This window comes from Cibotium barometz, chromosome 23 (assembly GCF_041138505.1).
Source record: "Cibotium barometz isolate CiBa-2024 chromosome 23, ASM4113850v1, whole genome shotgun sequence".
Classification (NCBI taxonomy): domain Eukaryota; kingdom Viridiplantae; phylum Streptophyta; class Polypodiopsida; order Cyatheales; family Cibotiaceae; genus Cibotium; species Cibotium barometz.
The window spans coordinates 56,609,428-56,623,173 of NC_141068.1; the positions used below are offsets into that span (position 1 = coordinate 56,609,428).

Sequence of the window (13,746 nt, forward strand, 5' to 3'; positions counted from 1 at the left end):
GCAGGCCTCTGGGCTACCCAAAGAAGGGGTTGTATCCCTTGAGTAGGCACGGGGTAGGCCTTAGGCCACCCTAAAGGGCCAAGAGGCCCATGGCCGTTAGCCAGCAGCCCAAGGAGAGGCTAGGATGCTGTCGGCCCTCCCTGGGGAGGCCTGGGCAGCAAGGCAGCCAGCCCATGAGGCTTGGCCAGCCTGTCGGCCAGCCCCATAGCCTCGGAAGCCCAGTCGGCCAGCCTTATGGCTTGGCCCGATTGCTGGCTGGCCCAAGGGCAGCCATGTGCTGGCTGGGTACCATAGCGGAGGCGGCCAGTCAACAGATAGAAAGGCAGTGAGATCACAGGTGTGAAAAGGCGCTTGAAAAGGGCATTTAGAGCAGGTCGTGGGAGACTTGTCAGCAGGCCGACTCTTGGAATAGCAAACCGACCAGCATAGAAGCACTGTAAATAGCATAGGCTGTTTATTCATTTGTCTTCTCATAGTAATTTACAAAGGGTTGCAGTCTTCCAAGGGCCAGGACAGCCAAGGGGAAAGCTACAGCCAGGGTGAAGGTCGAAGGTCAAGAATCAGATCATTAGATCTACAGATTTGCGTTATTGTTCATCCTTCCAATATAGCAAATACACCATACGTGGTGGGGGCCCTATAGAGGGTATTTGGGACTCAATACTGTGTCCGACTCTAAGAAAAAGCACCAGTTGGTTAAAAAGCAAGAAAAGCAAAAAGTCAAACTACGTGGACCGCGAAGGCACCACTGGCAAGAGGAGACTGAGCCGAACCAAAAAACTAAAAGCCCCTCTTTCAAGAAGCAGCTCCAGGGCCAAAAAGCAAGGCCCTGAAGTTATAAAAGCAAAAGCTAAATAACGTTGGCAAAAGTAATATTTTATTATTGAAAAGCAAAAAGGAAAAAGCAAAGAGTAAAAAGGCAGCAAAGCATGGATAGGCTTTTTGCAAAAGCAGGGCCCTCTTCAAGTATAAAAGAAGCACGAGCCTCTTTTGAGCATCGAGTTGGAGAACAACCTCTTCATCTTTAAGGTGTTGCCATCTCCATTCAAGCTTGGAAATCATCTTCTTGATCATGAAGCAAACAATGGAGTTTTTCATCATTGCCTGTGTTGATTTAGAGCGCCTTTATCGGCTGTAGTGCCACGTCATCGTCTCTCCGTACGACTGTACGGATTTGTAGAACCGTACAAAACTGTGCAGACTGAAAATTTCAAAAACCCTAAAATTGCTCCACAAACCCTAAAAACTAGTTTTATATCAATTTTTTTGCTAGAAAGAGGTTTTCCATGGTTTTATTGATTGACAAGGCCGTAGGAGTTGTGGAGACTACTCATCGGATGAGCGAGTGATTCTTGGACTTGAACTTGGGCTTGGATCTAGGCTTAGACTTGATCATTGGATTGGAACTAGCACTTGGATTGGAACTAGAACGTGGACTTAAACTTGGATTTGGATTTGGACTTGGATTCATTGGATTTGGACTTGGATTTGGACTTGGACTTGGACTTGGACTTGAATTTGGATTTGGATTTGGATTTGGACTTGGACTTGGATTTGGATCTGGTACTAGTCCGATGAGAGATTCTTGTGGGTCATCCCTGTGGTGTGCTCGGCATCAGAGATCTCGTGCTTCGAGACCGACTTCAACTTAGGGATTCTACATCGGTTTATTTGTTTGCTTTTGTATTCATTGATTGTATTGATCTTGGTAAGGGTGTGCGAGGCGTTTCCGAAATGGTAGGTATGAAACGGGTTTTGTATGTTTTGAAACGTTTCCTAAAAGGTAAGAAATGGGTCCAAAAAGGTTTCAACAAAATATAAAAAATATGTATATTTTTAATTTGGAATATGCAAAAAAATATGTATTTAGCCCTATGACAAAGCTTATAAGAGACCACACTGAATTCATTTCAATAAACAAAAAAAATATATGTAAGATATCACAAATCACGATCGATCAGGTCTATCAGGGCACGCCCCGTTTCGCTTACAGGTTAGGTGTGCATTGTCCTGCACATGAAGCAATGCCAGTCCATATTGTGAGGCACCTTGTGGAATGATGTGAGGTGTTCCGGGTGTTCGCCTTGTAGCTAGATACCAAGCACGTAGGCCTTAAGAAGCATGTAGTTGCAGGAGAAGGGGGCAGCCACCCCGAGAAGGGGTTGTATCCCTAGAGTAGGCACGGAGTAGGTCTTACGCCACCCTAAGGCGCCAAGAGGCCCATGGCCATTAGCCAACAGCCCAAGGAGAGGCTAGGATGCTGTCCGGCCAGCCTTGGGGAAGCTTGGACAGCAAGGCAGCCAGCCCTTGAGGCATGGCCGGCCCAATCGGCCAGCCCCGTAGCATGGGCAGCCCAGTTGGCCAGCCTTATGGCTTGGCTAGACAGCTGGTTGGCGCATGGGCAGCCATGCGCTGGCTTGGCATCATAGCAAAGGTGGCCAGTAAATTGACAGAAAGGCGGCGAGATCACAAGTGTGAAAAGGCGCCTGAAAAGGGCATTTAGAGCAGGTTGTGGGAGACTTTTTCAGCAGGCCAACTCCTGTAAGAGCGACCTGACCAGCATAGAAGCACTTTAAATAGCATATGCTGTTTATTCATTTGTCATCTCATAATTTACAAAGGATTGCAGTCTTCCAAGGGCCAGGACAGCCAAGGGGAAAGCTACAGCCAGGGTGAGGGTTGAAGGTCAAGTATCAGATCATCAGATCTATATGTGTTATTGTTCATCATTCTAATAAAGATAATACACCATCCATGGTGGGGGCCCTACGGAGGGTATTCGGGACCCAATACTTTGTGTAGTGAGAGTAAGGGATATGTGTTATATGACCTTGCTACTCACAAGGTGCTTACTAGTAGAGATGTTATCTTTGCTGAAAATTCAGGTCAGCAACTCTCTACTACATATAAACAAAGTGTTGGAAGCCTAGAGGATATATATCAGCATCATGTCACTAATCCACATGCTGAAATTTCTGGACTGCAGGATATAGAACAGCATATGCCTCAGAATGATGTGCAAAATCGGCCCATTGAGCAGCCCAAGATACCTATAGGTGTTGAAGAAGCTCTACAAGAAGAGAGGACAGCCGTACAAATGGCTAAATCAGTCCCTAGATGGCTGATTCGTACCCTTGAAGATAACAAACTTTCAGCTCCTTTGGAAAGCGGGGCAAGGGCAGGCAAAAGAGGTGAACCAAGTAGGCATGAGGGCGACTTTGTTTGTATGGGTAGTTTGTATGATTCAGGGGAGCCAACTTCTTATGAATCGGTTCAAGGCAATGAGTATTGGGAAAAGGCCATGTAGGATGAATATAGTTCCATTATAAAAAATGGTACTGTTGACTTGCCTCCTGGTAAAAATGTTATTGGTACAAAATAGGTGTACGATGTCAAACGAAAGCTGGATGGATCTATTGATAGATTCAAAGCAGGGCTTGTAAGGGATATTCTCAAGAGAAGGGAATAGGCTATTAAGAGACTTTTGCCCCTATGTCAAAGATTAGGAGAGTCATTGCATTCGCAGCACACCATGGATGGAGTATGCATCAATTGGATATCAAGACGGTGTTCTTGCATGGTGATCTTATGGAAGAGGTCTATGTGCGTTAGCCTCGTGGCTTTGTGGTTGCAGGTCATGAACACAAAGTATGTCTTTTGAAGAAGGCACTTTACGGACTTAAGCAAGCACCAAGAGCATGGTATGCAAAGATTCATGCACATTTGACCAGCCATGGGCTCTATAATAGTCCAACTGAAAGTACTCTACATATGCACATTGATGGTGCAGACAAAGTGATCATCATGCTCTATGTTAATGTCATAATCTTGATAGGGAGTAATCAGCAGAAAATTTCAGATTTCAAAGCTGAATTATTCAGGGCTTTTGAAGTATCAGATCTTCCCAGTTCCACTTTTACTTAGGTATTCAGTTTTTGCAGACAAATAGTGGCATTATTATGTGTTAGTCTAAGTATGTAAGAGGGTTTTTGAAGAGGTGTGGCATGGAAGATTGCAAACCAATCTCTGCACCTATCTTTGCTCTAGTTGAGATAGGTATGATTCTTGGTAGCTTTGATGTAGGTGAACCTTTTGATGCTATTATTTACAGCCAAGCGGTTGGATGTTTCGTATACTTATGCAACACACGACCATATATTGCTTATGGTGTATCCTTGATGAGTAAGTTTATGCATAGCCCAGGGATAAAGCATTGGCAAGTTGTGAAGCGAGTGTTTAGATACCTCCAAGGCACTTGGGTCTTATGGGTTTTTTGTGCTAGGGGGGTTGATTTTCAGCTTTATGGATATAGTGATGTAGACTGGCCTGGAGACTTTGCTACTAGACAGTGCACCTGTGGATTTTGTTTCTTGCTAGGCAATTCTTCCATACCTTGGCTTAGTGAAAAGCAATCTACTGTGGCTACTTCTACATGTGAAGTTGAGTACAGAGGAGTCTTCAAAGCAAGGGTTGAATGCATATGGTCGAGGAGATTGATTATCGACTTGTGTGCTAGCTAGGAGGGTGCTACTCCTATACTGATAGATAGTTAGAGTGCCATGGCTGGGGCAAGGAATCCAGTTTTCCATGCATGGACCAAGAACATAGAGGCTCATTGCCATTATATACAGGAGAGGCTTCATGTGGGGGATATCAGTCTTATGTATTGTTCATCACAAGACAACGTGGGAGATCTCTTCACCAAGGCACTTTCTACAGAAAAGTTCTAAGCTTTCTGCAAAGCTTTGGGCTTGACTCCATTTGGGGATTGATGTACTTTGTACATATACATTTCCACTAAGGGGGGGATTTGTAGGAGGTATACACATTTTGTATTGGACATGTATGTAGGAGTTGGGAGTTTATTAGGCACTAGGCACGTAGCTGATTTGGAGTTTTTTAATACCTTAGTGTCACTTATATACTTTATGGTGACACATGGCACCTTTTAGCACATTTTACTTTAGTGGTAATCAGACCCACTAGGTCTTTTGAAGACGTTTAATGTAACTTTATTTCTTTCTTTCTCATACAATTAGGTGTGAGCTTCTTCCACCGCCAACTTTCTCTATGCAGGTCAATTGTTTGCTTTCTTTCCTTGTCTTCAAGCTCTCCATTGCCCTTTGCTTCTCACCAACAATCATGAAGCTCACTTCCCCACTCCACTGCGAAGTTTATACCTCATTTCTTGTCCATGGTCTGCAACCCATAGGAAATAGGTAGAATTCCTTTTGATTTACCAAAATCAAGGGTTTAAATTTCTCTATGGGACCTTGTTCACACCTACTGGCCTTCATACTAATGCATCACAAAGTCAGTTGAGCATTGTTGTAATCATGGGCACAATCACATGGTCTTAGACTCATGGTTCTAGGCCTATAAGCTGTCAATCTTATCTTCTCTTTTGTGTCATATTGAGGTTGCCACTGTGTATGTGTATTGGGTACAAGTTCAAACATCAATCGGCCACCATGAGAGAGGCTATGTAATGAATCCAATACTCGCTCAAGAAATTACATTATCTTCGTTATTAAGCACTAGTTCGCTTAGGGAATTATCCTACCGTGACCATGATCCCCATGAAATTACCTCATCCTGTTAGCTGCAATGCTCAAGACACCTGAGAAGTTCTGTTATCTTGGTGTTAACATTGGGCTAAGACCAGGTCTCACATGTGTAGGCATTCCTAAACTAGAGATATAGAAGCATGGCCAGACCTTTTATGCAGCAAGGGGGGAGTGTTGGGTATATTGGAGTCTCCGTGTGTGTGTTTGTGTGTGAATAACCCCTAAAAAGGCTATTGTTCTTCCATGTATGTGTGAACACTCACTTATGTGGATGAGTAAGAGTGTGTGAACCCACTCTTAAGAGTGGAATAATATCTAGATATTATATACGTGCTTGACATAATCTATGATGTCACTCAAAGAAGCCTCGAAGGCTATAAAAGCATTGTACTTGGTGAAGCTATGATAATACATCAGTCAATCTCATTGAGTCGTGCAACACATCTCTCTTCTAAGTATTGTCTCTTTCTCTCTCTATCACTTGTCTAACCCTAAACCATTAAATGGTATCAAGGCAGACTACTCACTCTCGCCTTTTGTGTTGTTGCCATGATACATGACAACTGCTGCTACCAACTCATCTATCGCTATCGCCATGATACAGGACGATTCGTGTTGTGATAGCTGTTGCAAATTTTGCATGTATCTCTGAGCTGCAATCACTTCTGTCACTAATGACTGATGGTGCTCGCCACCAATTGTCTGTGTGGTGCTGTCAACGACGACACATAGCTGGAGTGCTTCGCCCACCAGGCTATGACATTGACAGTGTTGCTGCGAGTTGTTGAGGTAGGCGTCCCCCATTCTACTTGTTGCTGTTGCCTAGTGCTAGCGCTTTCGAACTGCCCAGTGCTGACCTATGCCTCTTGCTGCCCTCTGCATGATGGTCGCCCGTGCGTGCACCGGTTGCCTCGTTCGTTTTCACTTCACCTGCTCGTGGTCCTTGGCTCAGCTTCACCACCATTGAAGTCCTTGCACACCTTTTTTTTCAAAAATTGGGTTTTAAAAAAAAATAAAATAAAGCATAATGCAGTCAAACAGAGGAAACCTAGCCCTAGAAAGATTTAGTGGGAAAAACTTTCCAGCTTGGCACACTAAGATCAGGTTACTCCTGATGAGATATGGGATTAGGAGCATTGTTAAAGGTAGTGAAGAAAAACCAGAGGGAGTAGCGACATCTCCCAAAGTGAAAGCATGGAACCATGGAAATGATAGAGCTTTGACACATATTAGTCTTGTGTGATACTCAGTACGAAGGGATTTGTGTGAATATATGCTCTTATGTGTGTGTGTGTGTGTGTGTGTGTGTGTGTGTTTGTGTGTGTGGAAGCGTGTGAGAGCATATCTTGATACAGAGTTCTACATCCACTATTGGACACTTATGACGTTAGTGGGGATGTCGTAGTATCTAGTCTATACTATGCATAATGGAGTTGATAGTTATATAGTCTTGTTGGTGGACTAGCATGAGTATATACATGCACGTCCCTAAAAGGTGAATTGGGCCTGTTCCTGGATTCATCTAGGTATATAATTCAGATGTATTAGTGATGGAGTTGATAGTTATATAGTCTTGTTGGTGGACTAGCATGAGTATATACATGCACGTCCCTAAAAGGTGAATTGGGCCTGTTCCTGGATTCATCTAGGTATATAATTCAGATGTATTAGCGGACATGCAGATTTCACATTGTGAAGTTTTTGTCCGAGTTGCGGCCAATTGATTTTGTGCTTATTCTTTCTATCTTTAGCGGTGCATTTGCCCTATCAACTACTTATTAGCTGTACTAATTTTTTCTATTTGCTACTTCCCTTACTGCTTGGCTTCATTATGGCTGAGTCTGCCTTGCATCTCCGGAGGTTTGACAGAAACTCAGTATGAAGGGATTTGTGTGAATATATGCTCTTATGTGTGTGTGTGTATGTGTGTGTGTGTGTGTGTGGAGTGCGTGTGCGAGAGCATATCTTGATACAAAGTTCCACACCCACTATTGGGCACTGATGACGTTAGTGGGGATGTCGTAATATCTAGTCCATACTATGCATAATGGAATTGATAGTTATGTAGTCTTGTGGGTTGACTACCATGAGTATATAACATGCACGTTCCTAAAAGGTGAATTGGGCATGTTCCTGGATTCATCTAGATATATAATTCAGTCATATTAGCGGACATGCAGATTTCACATTGTGAAGTTTTCGTCCGAGTTGCGGCCAGTTGATATTGTGCTTATTCTTTCTATCTCTAGCGGTGCATTTGCCCTATCAACTACTTATTTGCTGTACTAATTCTTTCTATTTGCTACTTCCCTTAGTGCTAGGCTTCATTATTAGTGAGTTTGCCCTGCATCTCTGGAGGTTTGACAGAAACTTAGTACGAAGGCCGTTGTGTGAATATATGCTCTTGTGTGTGTGTGTGTGTGTGTGTGTGTGTGTGTGTGTGGAGTGCGTGTGTGAGAGCATATCTTGATACAGAGTTCTACACCCACTATTGGGCATTGATGATGTTAGTGGGGATGTCGTAGTATCTAGTCCATACTATGCATAATGGAGTTGATAGTTATATAGTCTTGTGGGTTGACTATCATGAGTATATAACATGCACGTTCCTAAAAGGTGAATTGGGCATGTTCCTAGATTCATCTAGGTATATACATATTGGTCTTGGTCTCGCTAACAATCTCATACACCACCTCGACTTTGGCAAATTTGCAAAAGAGGTATGGGATAAGCTTGAGAATTTGTTTGGAAACAAGATAAATATCTCTAAGGTGTTTCTCAAGCAAAAGTCCTATACTTTAAAAATGAAAGAACATCACACTGTTGAAGAGCATCTCAGCATAATAGGATCACTTGTGCAACAACCCACAACATTGAATGCAAAATTTGATGAGGATGATCAAAAGGTAGTTCTCTTCTCTTGTCCGGAAGAGATAGATAGGTTCAAGGAAGTGTTGTCTACACTTCGAGTGTCTTGTGAGCTAACATATGACAGCATGGTGGCATGCATCAGTGTCGCACAACTATCTTGCCCACTTGGAGCCCGAGCCCGTTTTTCACTCGAAGTTGGGGGGGGGGAGAGGGTGAGTAGGAGGGGCGATGGTCTTGTTTGGCAGTATTGGCTTTTTGGGTGGCTCTTTCCTCCTCCCTTGATGTAGCCTCTCTTCAAGAGCCACTGGTTGGCAAGGGAGATTCCTAATGGTTTAGGGTTAGACAGGCGAGCTAGGGTGGTTGATAGAGAGCCATGCTTGTGATAGATAGAGAAAGAGACAATACTCAGGAGAGAGATCTGTTGCACGACTCGATTATAATAGCTTCACCAAGTACAATTCTTTTATAGCCTTAGAGGCTCCTCTGAGTGACATCATAGATTATGTCAAAGAGGTATATAATATCTAGATACTATTCCACTCTAAGAGTGGGTTTAGTTCACACACTTTTACATGGTGAGTGAGTGTTCACATGCACATAGAAGAACAATAGCCTTTTTAGGGGGTTGTTCACACACAGACACACACACTTAGACTTTGATATACCCAACAAAACCCCCTTCGGAGTAAAGCTGGTGGCTTATGAAGTGGCCTTCATATTTATGGTGATTTGGGCCAACACGTGATACAATGCCAACACCTGTATTCTCATGATAGGCTTGATATGGGGATTAACCTCTCATAGAATTCCTAAGCCATTCTAGACTACTCTCCCCTTACTCAAAACAGGTATAAGTTGGAATAGTGAAGCCTTTTATAACATAAGGTGGTACAAACACACAAGTACAATCAAATTTCGGGAGACAACTTGGACAGAGAAACCTTATTGGCTTACACATGAATTCAAAAAGCCCAATCTGTATCTATCTGAGAGAAAGGAAATGAAATGAAATGTTAGATTAGTCATTGTTGTGTAGGCTTTGTGAAGTGCTGAAGTAGAGGCTTCTGGCGCCTATGGAGCATCTTTAAACTCTTTATCTTCTTATTCAACAACAATAAGGTTGCCATGGTTTCTTTTCTTGCTCTTTTAGCCAGATACATGAAGCATCTATCCTTTGTACCCAAATTTTTTTTGCAGAAGGTGCAATTGAAAGTTCTCCCTTTGTTTTTGTCCTTCTTTTTGGTGAAGAAACTTTTCTCCAAGTCAAGACTAGTGGCATTCTGGTCGTGAAGCTGTCAGTCCTCATCAAGAGGATAGCAATCCGAGTCGCTTGTGAGGGGCTTGCGTGTTTGTCCAAATGAAGCCTCTGTTGGCCAAGTGACCAGATGACAAATCCATCAATGGTCGTTGCATTGGGCACGCTAAATGCGCAAGGCAGTAATGCTTCTGATGAGGTACCGTGACTTGGGCTCATCATGCCATTCTCGGGGCTTAATGAATCCACTCTACAGGGGTGGCCAAGACCCAAAAGTGTGTTAGCTGAAGGCAGAGATTGTGCCATCCCTCTCTCGTATCCGTGGCCCAAGCAATCATGCCCCACTTTATGAAGTGAGAGAGCTAGGTTTGGAAGTGAAGAAGCTGCAAATCCTTCATCAGACGTGATGTGCCTTTGGTCAATCCAAAAGATAATGTCGCTGGGACTCTTGAAGGGCGCTACATTGATTGTATGAAGCTGAATGGCGTGTAATGGCTAACCATTTCGCGACCACAAGGCTGCAGTGGGCGAGCAACGTAAGGAAGAGGGTAATCTTTTGATGTCAAAACCTGTCCTTGAGCCAATGCAAAAGTTTGAGAGGAAAACTGACCCTAGGCATGCTAATTGGCAATGGCAATTGGGGTGCCATTTATCCCTTTTAACCAGATCTGGTTGCCCAGCTTGGCTGAATGCTAAAAGAAAGGGACGCTAGAAGCCACGGTGGGGTAATGGCAGCACCACGCCCTTAGGTCTTACTGAAGCAATGCAAAGGGGTAGTTCTCCCACCCTACACCGGGTCGTTTGCAGGTGGGACGTGGGAAGCACTCAAACTCACATCTTCATATCACCACCATCACCACCGCTGAGATTCTAGCAGCCCCATGGACCTCAGCGATCGACATTGATTAGTGGTGTCAGTAGCATAGCAGCTTGGCATAGCGCGTGCATTATAGAGAGCATGGTCATCCTGTGGTGGTGTAGACCATCTGCTTCATTTAGACATAAATCATCCACACCCTCCGGTGTTACTGGGAATGCCTTAAAAGATTAAGAAACATGGTTTAGTCCTGCCTACTTGGAGCCTAGGACCTTTTAGCCCCACCTTAGGCACTACAAGCCTCTAATAAGGCTCTCCCCACACAACCCCAAACAACAACAACTCCCCCCCCCCCCCCCCCCCCCCCCCCCCCAAAAAAAAAAGAAAAAGAAAAAAGAAAAAAGGATTTAGTCTCCTTTCAAGAGTGGAGAAACCCCACCTCCCCAAAGCCCCTGCCTGTGTGCACTTTTATGTGTTGGAGGGTGTAAACTGCTCCTAGGCAGATGATCTTTTTTTAAATCTTCAAGAAAAGATCCTTCTATTAGTCAAAAGAAAACATGTGCATGAAGCAGACTACAACCCTGCACATAGGTTGAAGTTGTTCAAAAACCCCTCATGAGAAAGAAAGAAAGATATATTAAGCGTCTACTAAAGATCCAATGGGCCTATGAAACCAAAGTGATACAATAATGTGCATGGCATATCTCATCATAGAATGGAAAATAAAACAGAAACAAAACATAGACATAGCTTTCTCATTGGGGTGATACAAAATTGTCCATGGAAACTCATCATTGAATACTAGGAACATAGAAACATCGGCCCCTAGTAGATGGTATACCACTCGCCAAAATACCAAGCATGGGGCTAACAGGTATGGCCAAGAGGTCTCCCTAAGCTATGTCATGTGGAAAGGTAGCTTGAAGGTTTTGGAGCATGTCTTGGATCTAGAGCTGATGAGGAGATCGTGGCCGATGGGTGGTTGGGGGCATCGGGCACGCTTGAGAATAGATTAAAAAAAGAAGGAAAAGGGCCTTCCTCTCTTGTTGGTGGTGGCTGCTCTAAGAGTTAGGCTACAATGGTGGGAGGGTGTGGAAAGAGCCACATTGGAGGGATTCCAAAAAAGGAGAAGGGCCTCCCTCTCCAGCTGGTGGCCGCTCTCGAAGTGAGGCTACAATGGTGGAGGGGGTTGGAAAGAGCCACACTGGAGGCTTGTAATGCTGGATTAGTCCATCGCCCCCTCTAGTGAGGAAGGGGCCCAGGCTCCATGTGTGCTAGAAGGCGACATTGTTGCATCCGCTCGAAGTTGCCTATCGGGTGCTTCCATCGTCCCTGGAGGGTGTGGATGATGTCCATGAGTGGATCATCTTCGTGGGTGGAGTGGTAGAGCAATCAATGGTCCCTTTGCATCTACTTGACCAGATATGCAATGGGGCAATGTTGTTGATAAGCTCCCTTCTCTGGATCGCTGCGGCCTCCGAGATCCGCTCGATGATGAATGAGATTGAGGAAGTGGGAATAGATGAGTTCTGAGAGTGTGTGAGCTGCAAGGCGAGGCGTGTGCCATTCTCGTCATAGAGTAAAGTTGTGCCCATCTCCATCAAGCGATCATGTTGCATGCATGGAAGTGTTGGTGTACTTATCCGTAGCCTTAAGGCTGATTAAGAACAAGATGCTGAATGAACATGATTAAGACAGAGGAGAGAGATAGTTGGTGTTAGGTTTTCTTTTATTTACATGGTACAAAAAGGTGATTGCAATACTTTATATATTCAAGGCCCTTGGTCTACCCCAATAGGGTGACCTCTGGCCTTCTACATGTTAGGTAGGAGGGTAGCTAGCCTGCACACACACACACACACACACACACACACACCCCATAGTTGTTATTACGAGGCGCGCCTCTAACCGTTAGGCGTACAAGTCTTCCGAGGCGTTCGAGACGTCTTGGCATAGTTGATTTCTTTTTTGGACCATTTCTGGTTTTGCCGGTTTCTACTCGTTTGAGTCCGTTTGAGTCTCTAGACGGGGGCTATAAGGGCCCCTCTAAGCTCTCAAGACTCACCCCCAATATGGTACAGGATGGAGCTAGCTAGGTTGCATATCATGATTGTATACTCCATGCATATAACTTTGCATTCTCCTAGTAGTAGAGCTCCATCCCCTCCCCCACTCATTGTACTTATTGCACACCCAGATTCAGCTTTTTAGTTCAGTACTTTTTCATTTTGTTGGGATGACAGAGGATACCCCATACAGGTACACCGATTTGTCTCATAGGCCGAGTTCGGTCTTTTGGAAGACGTTAATAAAATCTTTCTTTCTTTCTTTCTCTCTCTCTCTCTCTTCGCTCCCTCTCTCATACACACTCTCTCTCCCTTCCTTAAGGCTTAAACTGAAACCGGCCTCTGATAGAAACCCGAGTGCGGTAAACTAGCAGTCACCTGTCCACTTGTAGTCTAGATATGAAAACAGAAAAGATTGGGGCTAGAGTGCCCAAGTCTGAAAACAAAGCGACACCTGTTGGCCCCAAAGCTCGGCGCCCCTTGCGGTATTTCTTTATTCAATTCCAAAAAGTATGAAAGGCTGACTACAACCAAAATCAGCCAAGAGATTACACCTGTATGTCCAATCTGACGGCCCACAATACCTCTTAGCACAGAGGAAACAGACACACAGATCTGTGTCTCAAAGCAACACACTGTGCCTCCCTCTGATCAGCCAAGACCACTAAGCAGGGCAGCCATGAGCATACATCTGGCATAACTCAAGCACATGATTCAACATCTCAGCTCATACATACATGTACTATTCAACCTTTGTCTCCACCCTTGTCAATCTGCCATACCCCTCCTCTCACAAGGGGCCAGATAGCTCAAATCTGCAACAGACATAAAGCAATAGAAAGAGAGATAGATGAACGGATGCGGAGCTTACCAAAATCAGCTCGTGTATCTGCACTGGAGGAAGTAACGGTACCAATCTGTACTTGCAGGCACTTGTTTCCACAACCCTGCTTCACACGTGTGTATGTACTTGTCTGCACCCTCCTCCTTGTATCCACCTCAGTGCTGTACCTGTCTGTTCAGTCCTGAAAAACAGCACTGTACCAGTCTGTACTACCTCGGAATACGTGCCAGAAGCTGTCCTTGCATACGCCGCCTGCAGCCAGTATCTGGACACGACTGTACCTGCGCAGCCAGCCTGTACCAGATCTGTCCAGCGCCGCCAGCAGC

General features: G+C 44.5%; 1 protein-coding gene across 1 annotated transcript in view; it reads left to right on the plus strand.

Moving 5' to 3' along the window:
* Positions 1-13,746, plus strand: part of FTSHI1 (FtsH extracellular protease family) — a 106,465-nt gene that overhangs the window by 76,658 nt on the left and 16,061 nt on the right. The window lies entirely within an intron of this gene.